We start from the raw sequence: 14,085 nt of genomic DNA, 5'->3' as shown, positions 1-14,085 counted from the left end.
CTTGCATATGCATATTGCACTACAGTAAATGTCGGGAAATTCACCCATGTTGTTTGTATAGTGCAATCTTGAAGTTGGTATATATAAATAGTAGGGGGTGTTGGGGGGGTGCAGGGACGCTTTCCCCCCTGGAAAAATAGAGAGTATGTGTTTTTTTGTTTGGTGTGTATATTCTTGATGTTTCTGTGTTTTGTGCTTAGGTGGAATGAGATTTCAGTTTAGTGCATTTTAGTTACTATCATCTCGGCCATTTGATTTTTCATAGAACTGCAAATTTGGTCAACCAACTATGACCCATATATACATATTTTATATATATATATATATATATATATATATGTATATATATATATATATATATACATATATATATATATATATATATATATATATATATATATATATATATATATATATATATATATATATATATATATATATACATATACATATATATATGGGTCCACTTTAAAATTTCAAAAAACTGAAATCCCAAATTTCAGTTTTTCAAACTTATAAAATCGAATGTTGAAAATCACAAAAGTGCATAACTGTGAATCCGAATATCTCGAGTTTGCGGTGTTTTGTTAAGGTTTTTTGTGGGAGTTTGAGTGTGTGTGAATGTATTTGTTAGTTGTAGTGTGGGATAGGGTATGGAGGTGAAAGTATGAGTGTGTAAGTGTTGGATGTGTTGGTGTTTGTATATGTGTGATGTTTGTGTGTCTGAGGGGCTGTAGACTATGTAGGTGTGAGTTTCCTTTCTGTGTGTGTTTGTGCGATCTCAGAGTTGGGTATATATATATACGTAGGGGGGTGCGGGGGGGTGCCCCCCTGCTTATATGTAATGTAGGTTTATTTGTTTTTTTTTGTGTTTGTGTGTGTTTTGTTTGTTGTGGTTTGGGTTGGATGATGTATATTTTGTGTGGTGTATTTCTGTTCGCGATTATGTGTTTCGTGATTGTGTAGTTTCGGGATTTAGGCCGTTCGACTTTATGGTTTCGAAAAACTGAAATTCGGGATTTCAGTTTTTTGAAATTATAAAGTGAATATATATATATATATATATATATATATATATATATATATATACATTTATTTATTTATATATATATATATATATATATATATATATATATATATATATATATGTCAGCAGTGGAGAAAATTACAATCTCACTTTACCCTGTTATTTACTGAGCTCACAAATAGGCTCGTTACACAGTAACAAAACAGGAATTAGTCAAATAGGTCAAAGAACCTCATTTAGATAAAAAGTAATTTTTCCACCATTCCTACCAGACCCATTTGTGTGCATGTCTCTCTCTCTCTGTATATATATATATATATATATATATATATATATATATATATATATATATATATATATATATATATATATGTATATATATATATATATATATATATATATGTATGTATATATATATATATATATATATATATATATATATGTCTATATATATATATATATATAGTATGTGTTTATAATACTAATAAAGCTTTATACAGTTTCATCATATTCCCTCCATCTTGTACTTCACCTCAATATTGCCTTAGCTATCACTGTTTAGAACAAGTAACACTAGCATAACATCAATGAGCCATATTCTTGTTCATATACCATACATGTATTGCATAAATATTTACCACCAAAACCATGATTTTGACCTACTGATCAGTCATTTCTCTATGATGGCAAAAGCTATTTCATGCTACTTTATTTGTTAACTTTCTTTTTTTTTTTACTTTATATTGCTCTCTCAATTGTTATTTTTTTTTTATTTTTATTTTTTTTTTATTTATTTATATATATATATTTTTATATATATTTATATAATATATATATTTTATTATATATATAGATATATATAACATATATATATATAAATATATATATATATATATATATATATTTATATATATATATATATATATATATATATATATATATATCTACTGCACATGGAGGTTATTTATTTTGTTTTGTGTGGTATATTAATATTTGTATTAATTTAATATTAATATAATTGTTAAAATCCTGGTTTGACCACACAGTTGCTTCATATCTTCAGTGAGTCTCAGTGTTGCAATAGTAGCTATAGTGTTGCATCACTATTTGTACCCAGCCATAGCTACACCTTATAGACTTAGCCCACCAAATGAAAGAACATACTGGACTAAAGTGGAAAAAAGGTAAAGTATTGTGTGCTGCTATAACATTTTTGGGCTAGACATTGATGGAAGGACAGGCTATTGAATATGACTACATGTCTCTCATTTAAGTCTAAACTTCCTCATTGCTGTGGTTTTATGTGAGGTAGACCAGAATAACCTCTCTGAGTGTGTCACCTGCCCCCCCAATAGCTTTTGAGTGCTACATTTCCATGGGAGGTGCCATAAGAAAAGCCACTGCTGCTTGCAGATGTGGACTTACTATACATTATTGCACTTTACTCCATATGTTCTGGCATTCCTTTTACTGGACACTTTGTACAATCAGGAATGGTCTAGGTGCACATTTGCCTTGAGTCCTATGGCAGAAATGTCTCCCAAACCCTCCCATGTACTTAGCTATGCTTTGCTGGTATTCAAGACTCCATCCTCTACTGGAGCTAGAGAAAGTAGCCCACCATTTTGAGTGCATCATCTGCATTTACCCTTCTGCAAGGAGAGGCAACCAGGCAAAACCTCATCACTTTTCTGTTCCTACACACCTCCTTAAACAGGTGACAAAGGCACTTGTGCTGCTTGGATCATAATCAGAGATTTGTTTCCCAATACCCATAGAGCTGACTAAGGAAAAAGGAAAGTGTCAATCTGACATAATATGGACAGGATAAGTTGAAGCTCTGTTCCAACAATAGCATTTGGTACTTAACAGAAAATGATATGACCAGATGAATGCATGCAGGCAATAGCCACATCCTGAGTTGAGACTTATGTTGTGAGGAAATCAACAGTTTTCTTTAACTGTACTCTGTTTTTTAATGAAAGTTGTATTACATTTCACTTGGCTAAGGTATCATATGTAACATATAATTAGCATTAACTTAAACCCAGAGAAAGGTAGAGTTACCTGGAATAATTTTTGAGAATCCACATACTTTATCAGCACTATAAACAAAAATCGCAAATTAATCAGAAGCATACAAATTGGCCTTTACCATGACTCAAAGGGATAAAACCCTGACAGGGCTTTAGATGACCCAAGAAAACGAGATGCCTAATGAGGGTTGAGCTTTTGCCAACTTAGGGGAATAGGATAATGGGTTTTGGTTTGTTCTAGTCACCTAAGCAATTAAAGGATTGCAGGAACTGAAAGCAGTAAGAACTGGGGCCATAAGCTTGGCACTGCCACTTTCCAATATGCTTCACTGTTGTATGGTTTGGAACATTCAGCTGCAGTGGAAGGAAGGCATCATAGACCTTCCTAGCTACATGCCAACCATGAAGGGGTGTGGGTAGGGCTAACCAATAAAACATTTCTCTCTCAGATAGGCAGCAGTAAGCACCTCTGACAATGTTTGGCCATTGGGATGTTTCCTAGACTAAAGAAAATTAGGATCAGTTCCAAAACTTTGATGGCCCCAGTCTGGAGGGATTGATGTAGGGCCTTCAGGTCACCAGGACAAGTGTCTTTCTCTAAAAAGCAGAGTATACAAGTTACAGTGACAGAACGGAAGAAAACATCATGCATGGTTGCCTGGTTGATAGCTGCCCAGAGGTTGGTTTCACCCTTGTCACCATTTGGATTGAGGGTATTAGACGTTGACTCTACTGTCCTCTGCAGATGAAGTCCTTTCTCCTGGGGTGATCTGGAGTGCCATCCAGGAATGAGGAACAGTGAAATGAATAGGCAGCTTGGAAAAAGAATCTTTGTAAAAAGCAGGTATTCAAGATAGAAAATGTATGTAAAAACTAATATTGCACAGGACTTTTACAATTATCTGTCAGTATTTAAAAATATCTAATGGCATAATTATGATCCAAAGCTAGTGGACGATGCATTATTACTAATAATAAAGAGAAATAACTATCCAATACCTGCCACACTTAAGATGTGACAGTTATATCATCAGGAATAACTTTTTCCTGAAGCAAACTGAACCAGTATCCTTAAACCAATTAATCTTCACAAAAAGTCCACTTCTAGCTAAACAGAATTAGGGAGGAGGTCACTCTCCAATGCAACTCTACAGCCAGAAGTAAAAGTTTATTTGCCAGCCAACCAAATCTCCAAGTACTCTTTCTTTGTGACATAACAGTTGATACATCTACTTTCAAAGATCCTAAACTGCACTGTAATCAAATTATAATTACAAAACTGCGAGGCACCGTATCTCATTTATCATGCACTGGGAGCTGCAAAGATGCCAAATTGTTGTTCAATATTTATATAATGGGAGCAACCTTATGTAAAATATGTTTAGCATAACTTAAACTTAGAAAAGGGTACATTTATATTGATTATTATTTTTTATTATATTATTTATTATTATTTATATATTGTGTGTATACATGCATTTTTGAAACTCCCCGTACGTTATCAGCACTATAAGCAAAAATCACAGATTAATCAGAAACATTCAAATTGTCTGTCTCCATGGCTCACATGAATAATGCTCTAACAGAGCTCCAGATGACCCAGGAAAAGGAGATGGCTAATAAGGGTTGGAGTTTTTCTCAGCTGGCTGTGCTTATATGCTCATCAGGGTATAATTTCAAGGTGATAAAAATAAATATGGGTATTCCAGTTTCCTCCCATTTCCCAAACACAAGTAGAAGGTGAATTGGCATTCTCCCAAATTGCCTGTAGATGGACAAAATGTTTCTGACTAAATAATTTAATAAATTCTGGAAAAGGCCAGTACCATGTCCAAAATGGATTTTGTATGTCTTATGCCCATCACTTGTCAGGATAGGCCCCAGAATCCTGGTGATACTGTGAAAATATAAAGTGCGCTATCAGGAAATGGATGGAGGAATGGTTGGACGGGTGGATGGATGAATGGATGGATGGATGGATACTGAATTCCTCTCCTTTGTATGAGATCTCACTTTGTCATGAGTTCTACACCCCCCAAAAAAATATCCACAGTTGGTTGTCATATTGACCAGTGGTTTATTGACATGAACAATTTAGATACACTTTAAGTACTCAGTGATGTTCATTTGATTTATTGCTGTACATATTATACATCAGTCATAGCACATCAATTACTGCTCAGATCTGTATTGCACTAATATTTTGCCTCAAGAGATACATTATAAAAAAGTAAATCTTAACAAGACTCACATAAGCAAGAAAAGCCAGACACCTAAAACAAGATGGTAATTCAGTCTTTAGACTGTTGAAAACAAATACTTTGATGCATCTCCAACTGCTCTTACCACTTTCAGTTTGTAATATCTACAAATTTATGTCTAAGGATGTGGTTGCTGGGGACCTTAGATCATTAGTACAACAACTTGGGAACATTGCTTTTCCTTATTCTCTAAACCAGTTAGGATGACTGTTATATTTCCACTGATAGGGCTATTTTTCACAGTGTCTCTTTATTCGTTGAGCAAATTATAATCATCCATATTTTTACTTTTTCTGTGCTTATTCTTATCCACCATTGATCATCTGTCACCAAGGGACATCATCAAGAAAATGCACATGAATCACTGCATATACATTGAAGATGCAAACTGCAATATGAGTATCTACACATCAAGTCAATTGTGAACTAGAAACAACGAAAAAAAGAAAAAAGATGCAACATAAAAAGCCCTAGTATATTGTCATTAGAAAATACCATCAAACAGTAAAATCCTGCTTGGACTTAACAACTCCAAAACCTTTTAAATTAAATAGTGTAAAACACCACAACTAGTAAAAAATAAAAATAATAAATCCAACCACGTAAATAAGACGTAGATTTATTATACACCACCAAAAAAGACTAAGCGCTTTCGCTAAATTCATATAGCATCATCAGAGTCATTTTGGTATCAAATCCATACTGTTTAAAAAGAAGCAGCATCCAATCACTACTCACAAGTAATTAATTACATCATTTCCTATTAATTTAAACATTTTAACCAACTATTTTATATAAAATCATATATATAATGATTATGATGTTTAAAAAAAAAAAACACACACACACACATATATATATATATATATATATATATATATATATATATATATATATATATATATATATATATATATATAGCTTGTATGTGTGCCTTAAAAAATTCACCATAAATCTATTTTATTACATTTGCCCTTTGCTTTAGCAATGGTTTAAGGGAAATGTTGTCATTCAACCCTGGTGAATTTTGAGCATTTAAATGCATCTGCCATCTCATTTCTTTAACTTCTACTTCATTTTCTATATCCCCTCCCCTTCTATCTATAAAAACTCTTATCTATTATAAAGAAAATAAACTTTTAAAAATTAATAAATTTTTACTGTGAATAAATAAAGCATTTAATGTATTTTCTTTTCTAATTGCTCTTTGATGTTCAGCTATTCTATCTCTTAGCCTCCGGTTTGTTTTACCAACATTAAATGCTTTGCACGATACACAGGTTGCCACATATGCTAACTTTGATGTTTTGCAATTGCATTTTCCTGGGCATGCAATGGTTGCTCCATAGGAGCTTATCACCACATATGGCCCATCATTTATATATCTGCAATATCTGCAAGTTCCACATTTTGCCATTCTAGAAGTGTTTTTTATTCTATTTTCATTTGTGTCCAACCATTATTTTATATTTTCCCCCTTCTATATGTTATCCTCGGTTTAGCTCCTACTAGAGCTTTTATTTCCCCATCAAGGCAGGTAACCCACTTTTCTGTCAATACTCTAACCATCCCAGGTGTCACCAAATTATAGCTTAAAACCATTACATCTGTTTTTCTTTCATACGAGTTGGTTAATATTTTATTTATATCACTTTTCTTCTTAAGAATAGGTAGAACATTTGTATTTCTTTATTTATAATTTATTTCCTTACTTTCAGTAGCAGTTTTAGTGGGTATCCCCTTTCTAGAAACATTCCTATAAGTTTGAACAATTCTCTCCCAAATTCAGCATCATCACTCACTAGTTGTGAAGCCCTCACCATCTGTCCTTTTACTATGCTCTTGAACTGGTGATGGGGATGACAGCTAGTAAAGTGTAATAGAGAATTGGAATAATTTTCTTTTCTATATAGTTTACTATTTAACACATTATTTTTACTTTTCAACAGACTCTTATGGAACATATTCATCCCTTCTTTATTGGGAATAACCGTAAATAAATTGATAACATCAATTGTCAAAAAACACTTTGTTCACATTCCCCTATATTTCTCATTCTCTCCAAACAGTGCCAGGAATCTCATAACACATGTTCTACTTCCCCCAACACTCCTTTTACATTATGGTCAATATAGGTGGCCAAAGGTTCTGTTTTCAACCCTTTAGCTACAACTATTGGCTGAAAAGGTGGATTTCTGATGTCTTTGTTAACCTTTGGTATACCAAAAATGACAAGTAGCTTAGGGTGTTCTACCTTCAAAAAATTATAAAGGGTCTCACTGATGTTACCATCCATATATGCATCCATCAAATAACAGTCAGTTACAAAATAGTCAATTCCTGGCACTGTTTGGAGAGAATGAGAAATATAGGGGAATGTGAACAAAGTGTTTTTTTGACAAGTGATGTTATCAATTTATTTACGGTTATTCCCCATAAAGAAGAGATGAATATGTTCCATGAGAGTATGTTGAAAAGTAAAACTTTAGACAAAAGCAAAACAAAGCTGTTTTCATGGATTTTTACTAAAAATAATTTTCTAATATTTGAAGGGGACATTTTTCGCCAAAAATCAGGAATAGCAATGGGAGCAAGATGTGCTCCCATTTTTACAAATTTAGTACTTCTAGAGTGGGAGAACCTTTTTGTATTTAAATCTAAATATATGAAGGATATAAGGATTTATAACAGATTTTTGGATGATATCTTGGTGCTTTGGAAAGGAACGGTTGATGAGATTAATGAATTCATTAATTACCTCAACTCAACAACGTCATTCCTAAGGTTTACATATACTTACCATGAGACAGAAATTAATTATTTAGATATTACTTTGAGTAAGAATAATAATGTGTTAAATAGTAAACTATATAGAAAAGAAAATTATTCCAATTCTCTATTACACTTTACTAGCTGCCATACCCACCACCAGTTCAAGAGCATAGTAAAAGGACAGATGGTGAGGGCTTCATGGCTAGTGAGTGATGATGCTGAACTTGGGAGAGAATTGTTCAAGCTTATAGGAATCTTTCTAGAAAGGGGATACCCACTAAACCTATGGAGCAACCATTGCATGCCCAGGAAAATGCAATTGCAATACATCAAAGCTAGTATATGTGGTAACCTGTGTATCGTGCGAAGCATTTTATGTTGGCAAAACAAACTGGAGGCTAAGAGATAGAATAGCTGATCATCAAAGAGCAATTAGAAAAGAAAATACATTAAATGCTTTATTTATTCACAGCAAAAATGTATTAATTTAAAAAAGTTTATTTTCTTTATAACATATAGAGTTTTTATAGATGGAAGGGGAGGGGATATATAAAATGAAGTAGAAGTTAAAGAAATGAGATGGCAGATGCATTTAAATGCTCAAAATTCACCAGGGTTGATTGACAACATTTCCCTCAAACCATTGCTAAAGCAAAGGGCAAATGTAATAAAACAGATTTATGGTGAATTTTTTAAGGCATGCATACAGGGTATATATATATATATATATATATATATATATATATATATATATATATATATATATATATATATATTTTTTTTTAAAAAAAACATCATAATCATTATATATATGATTTTATATAAAATAGTTGGTTAAAATGTTTAAATTAATAGGAAATGATGTAATTAATTATTTGTGAGTAGTGATTGGATGCTGCTTCTTTTTAAACAGTATGGATTTCATACCAAAATGACTCTGATGATGCTATATGAATTTAGCGAAAGCACTTAGTCTTTTTTGGTGGTGCACAATAAATTTACGTCTTATTTACATGGTAGGATTTATTATTTTTATTTTTAACTCCAAAACCTTGTTCAGACAAATGTAATAATTGCAATCTATTTTTTAAGCCAAAATTGAATATGAACATCCATTTATACATTCATACTTTTATTTGCCAGGCTCCTAACCTGCTGCCTTTCAAGAAGCTTAACTGTTTTAACCCCATATTGTTACTTTTTCCCATTATGTATTTCAAGATTACTTCTGAAAGAAGGTAAAGACTGACTTCTGACTGCAATGCAGTACTTATTCTATAGCCATGCAGTGTGTTGTGCAATGTATACTTATTACATAGCCATGGGGTGTGTTGTGCAATGTATACTTATTATATAACCATAGGGTGTGGTGTGCACTATATATTTATTATATAGGCATGGGGTGTGTTGTGCAATGTATACTTATTATATAGGCATGGGGTGTGGTGTGCACTGTATACTTATTATATAGCCATGGAGGTGGTGTGCAATGTATACCTATTATAAGCCATGGGGTGTGTTGTGCAATGTATACTTATTCTATAACCATGGGGTGTGTTTTGCAATGTATACTTATTCTATAGCCATGAGGTGTGGTGTGCAATGTATTCTTATTATATAGCCATGGGGTGTGGTGTGCAATGTATACTTATTATATAGCCATGGGGTGTGGTGTGCAATGTATACTTATTATATAGCCATGGGGTGTGGTGTGCAATGTATACCTATTCTATAGCCATGGGGTGTGGTGTGCAATGTATACTTATTATACAGTCATGGGGTGTTTTGTGCAATGTATACTTATTCTATAGCCATGGGGTGTGTTTTGCAATGTATACTTATTCTATAGCCATGAGGTGTGGTGTGCAATGTATTCTTATTATATAGCCATGGGGTGTGGTGTGCAATGTATACTTATTATATAGCCACAGGGTGTGTTGTACAATGTGTACTTATTATATAGCCATGGGGTGTGTTGTGCAATGTATTTGCTTTATTATATTTTAATATATATTTATTTTAAGTATTAATCTCTAAAATCTGGATTTCAACCTCCCCAGTTATATATCTAGCAATAGACCTTCCAGTTGAGATGGATTAGACAGAGAACACAGTTAGCACCTTGTAAGAAACAAAATATAACCATTGTTCACACATTTTTGAATAACTCATTTTTTCCAGTTCTATTGTTTTTCTATTTAGAAATATTGTATAATCTCCAGTTCATTCAAGCAGCTTTCTTGAAGGATGGAAAATACAGAATTTCATTCAATAATTGGTCAGAAAACTAAGGTATAATTTGATGTAATGATGTCCCTGAAGTGACTAGATATTACGTTTACAACTAGATTGACTATTCAAAATGTTTTTCTGAGTTTGGTAAATGCATACTGGTCAAATCTTAATATGTGTCTGCCATAGTCATTAGATCTTCAATAGTGATGTGTTTTTCTATGACTTAACCAGTTTATTTTTTAATCACAACTTGTATTATTTTGACAAGTTTTAGAATGTCACATTTACAGATGTTAATGCTTAGATCATTATTGTTGCACCAAGCACATGCATTTTACAAACTTTTTTGGAATACTTTACCATCTTTTATTAATGCCGTTATGTTATCCAGTTTCCAAAAAAACGTATTTAGTTAGACCACTTCCCATTTTTCTGTCTGATAGAGATGAAAAATCACAATCACACTTGTATTCTGTTTCTTAACTTAAGTTTAACTATCAAATTACAAGAAATGCTTTTAAAAGCATGTGCAAATATACATTATCAAGCTTAAAGCTCCATTCAGCATCCATATTTTAATTTTACCTTGATGTTAATGACCATTATAAACTTATTAAAGCAAAATGTATTTATGTTAAATTTATACCCATGTGTTTATTACTTGTCTCAAATTATTAACATAGCAACATAATAAAATACTATATTAAAAAGCAGGTAGAAGCTAAAGTGTGCTTCATCTAATCTAAACAGTGACACAGATCATAATAACTGAACTTTTACCTTGACAAATTGTTAATAAGTCATGGCATGGTGTGGATTATTATTCTGACAATATGCTTAATCATGACCAGAGCATTTAATTACTTAGGCCTCATCCTTGAGGTCCAAGATGGCCAATGGTGAGCAAATTCCAACAAAATCCATGTAATCCAAAGCCCTGCCACAAATTATTATTATACCATTTCATCAATATTTCCTGGCAGAACAAAAACATAATTCTAGATTCATTAGTATTTGTAAGATGTAAATGTTTATGCAAATGTCAAGCCATTTTAATCAACCAGATTGTCATTTAACTTGGATATATTTTTATGATTTTAATTATTTCTAAATTCAGTTAATTTGCTCTGTTAATTCATATTAAATTAACTTGTTTAGAGGGTTGGAATATGCCACGTTTCCTGTCAACAGCTCTGTATATTAGAATCTGCAATTCTGGATTAGTTAAGGACTGATTTTTTTTTCATCACATTTTAAATAATTTAGCAGTATTTTCTAAGTTATTTTTATAATGCCTTTTTAATATATATGAGTTTATATTTCCACGACAGCTACATTTTTCTTTTATTCATTCTCTGAATAGCTACTTAAATGCTCTGTTATAATTATTCTAACAAGGCAACCTACATTTTCATTATGTAATGCTGTACATAAGTAATACATTGCCTTTTTTAAGTATTCAAATGCTGTTAACATTAGAGCAAAGCTGTTGGTGAGAAAAATGGTGGAAAGTTTGTTTTTGTATTAAGTCATTAACCACAGATAAGTCTCTGCTCTTTAACATTTGCTACATCATCTTTGTCCCTCTTTACATTATCATTTACCTTAATCAGTAAATAAGCATTACAAATCCTGCAGCAACACTATGCATGCCATTTCTGCTTCTAAAATGGTAAAATAAATAAATAAATACACCATAGCATGATGTGCTGGGTGTAGTGTGGAATTATATTGGCACACATGAGTGCCCAGAATGTAGGGGTGATGGCTCACAGCACTTGGCTCTTCAATTCAGTTCTTGGTTGGTGTACTTTCTATTCAAAGTCTGCATTTCCTCACTGCTGCTGAATAGCTGAATATTTGAGCTATTTGGTTAGCTGCTATATACCTACATCAACTGTATTACAAGCTGAGATAAGTACAAACTTGCAGTGCTAAAAGACAGTACTGCATTTTATTTTTCTGTTTATTTATTTGTTTCATTGAATATTGTGATATCTCTGTCTTTCTACAGTAAGTGGGGTTATTGTTTTCACTTCATTGATATTCGGTGTTGAACTCTTTAACCTAGAGGGTTTCTCTGTGCTTATAAGTCTTAGTCACTTATCTGTGAATTTATTTCTTTGGAATAGCTGAATATTTGAGCTGTTTGGTTAGCTGCTATGTACCTACATCAACTGTATTACAAGCTGAGATAAGTACAAACTTGCAGTTTTTCTGCATTTTATTTTTCTGTTTATTTGTTTAATTGAATATTGTGCTAAAGGTAGTACTGCATTTTATTGTTCTGTTTATTTATTTGTTTCACTGAATACTGTGATCTCTCTGTCTCTCTGCAGTTAGTTTTCCGCCCTCCCTCCAAGTTCTTGTTGTAGTATTAATCTTGATGGCTTTGGAATTGCCTGCCCCTCCTGTAAATTTGTGTTTGAACACTCCTCCTGGGTCCCTCTCATTTGCTCACTCAACCGAGTACAGTGAGATTATATTATGATTTCAGACACTCCTACCAGTTCCATCTGTTCAGCTCTATTCCAGCTCTATTCCAGTCTAGTGTCATTAGCTCATTCTTCTTAATACAGAGAGAACATTTGAGTAGGCCAACCCACTTAGGCCCTTAACCTTGAATTATCTTCTGTTTCTCCTTTCTCCTTTTCTGCTTTACTTTGTGTTCTGACTGAGTGTGCTTCTCAACTGATAAGTATATTTTTTGGCACTTTTTAACCGTTCAGAGTTGAATTATACAATAATTGAATTCAGTTCAGAATACAGTTTGAATAAATTGCTTTAATATTGCTACATACTCAAGTGTGCTAGCTTGCACTGCACTTGAATTGTTTTTAGTGCTATTTTAGCTGCTTTTCTGTAACAAAAAAAATAATAATTCTAAGCTTGTTTCCTGCCTTTCCTGTAACTAGTCTATTCCAGATACAGATTTGCTGTATCCAGGACTGTTTGTAAGCTTCTGAGCCCCCCAAGCCATTGTGTGTTGGAGGGAAGCCTTCTAGCTTATCAGTGGGAGTGGTAAGCATTAGGTAGCCTATCTACCACAAGAGTGTTTTCTGGCCCAGAAATTGTAGTTTATTGGCCATTTGGGCAGTTTTTTCCATCTCCTTCAACTTTCTGGTCTAAAAGCCCATGTTTGCACTTTTCCCGCCTTTCCTGTAACTAGTCTAGTCCAGATACAGATTTGCTGTATCCAGGACTATATGTAAGCTTCTGAGCCTCCCAAGCCTTTCTATTTTGAGGGAAGCCTTTTAGCTAATCAGTGGGAGTGGTAAGCACTAGGTAGCCTATCTACCACAAGAGGAGTGGTTTCTGGCCCAGAAATTGTAGTTTATTGTCCGTTTCAGAATTTTTTTCCATCTCCTTCAACTTTCTGGTTTAAAAGCCCACATTTGCACTTGTTTCCCATCTTTCCTATAACTAGTCTAGTCCAGATACAGATTTGCTGCATTCAAGACTTTTTGTAAGCTTCTGAGCCCCCCAAGCCTCTCTGTGTTGGAGGTAAGCCTTCTAGCTTGTCAGTGGGAGTGGTAAGCACTAGGTAGCCTATCTACCACAAGAGGAGCAGTTTCTGGCCCAGAAATTGTAGTTTATTGGCCTTTTGGGCAGTTTCTTTCCATCTCCTTCAACTTTCTGGTCTAAAAGCCTGTGTTTGCACTTTTCCCGCCTTTCCTGTAACTAGTCTAGTCCAGATACACGTTTGCTGTATCCTGGACTGTTTGTAAGCTTTTGAGAGGTGCCAAAGTCTGCT

The sequence above is a fragment of the Protopterus annectens genome, chromosome 8.part0 (genome assembly GCF_019279795.1).
Source record: "Protopterus annectens isolate FY-2018-M chromosome 8.part0, PAN1.0, whole genome shotgun sequence".
NCBI lineage: Eukaryota > Metazoa > Chordata > Ceratodontiformes > Protopteridae > Protopterus > Protopterus annectens.
The sequence above is the reverse complement of the archived record's forward strand: the minus strand, read 5'-3'. Positions refer to the sequence as shown.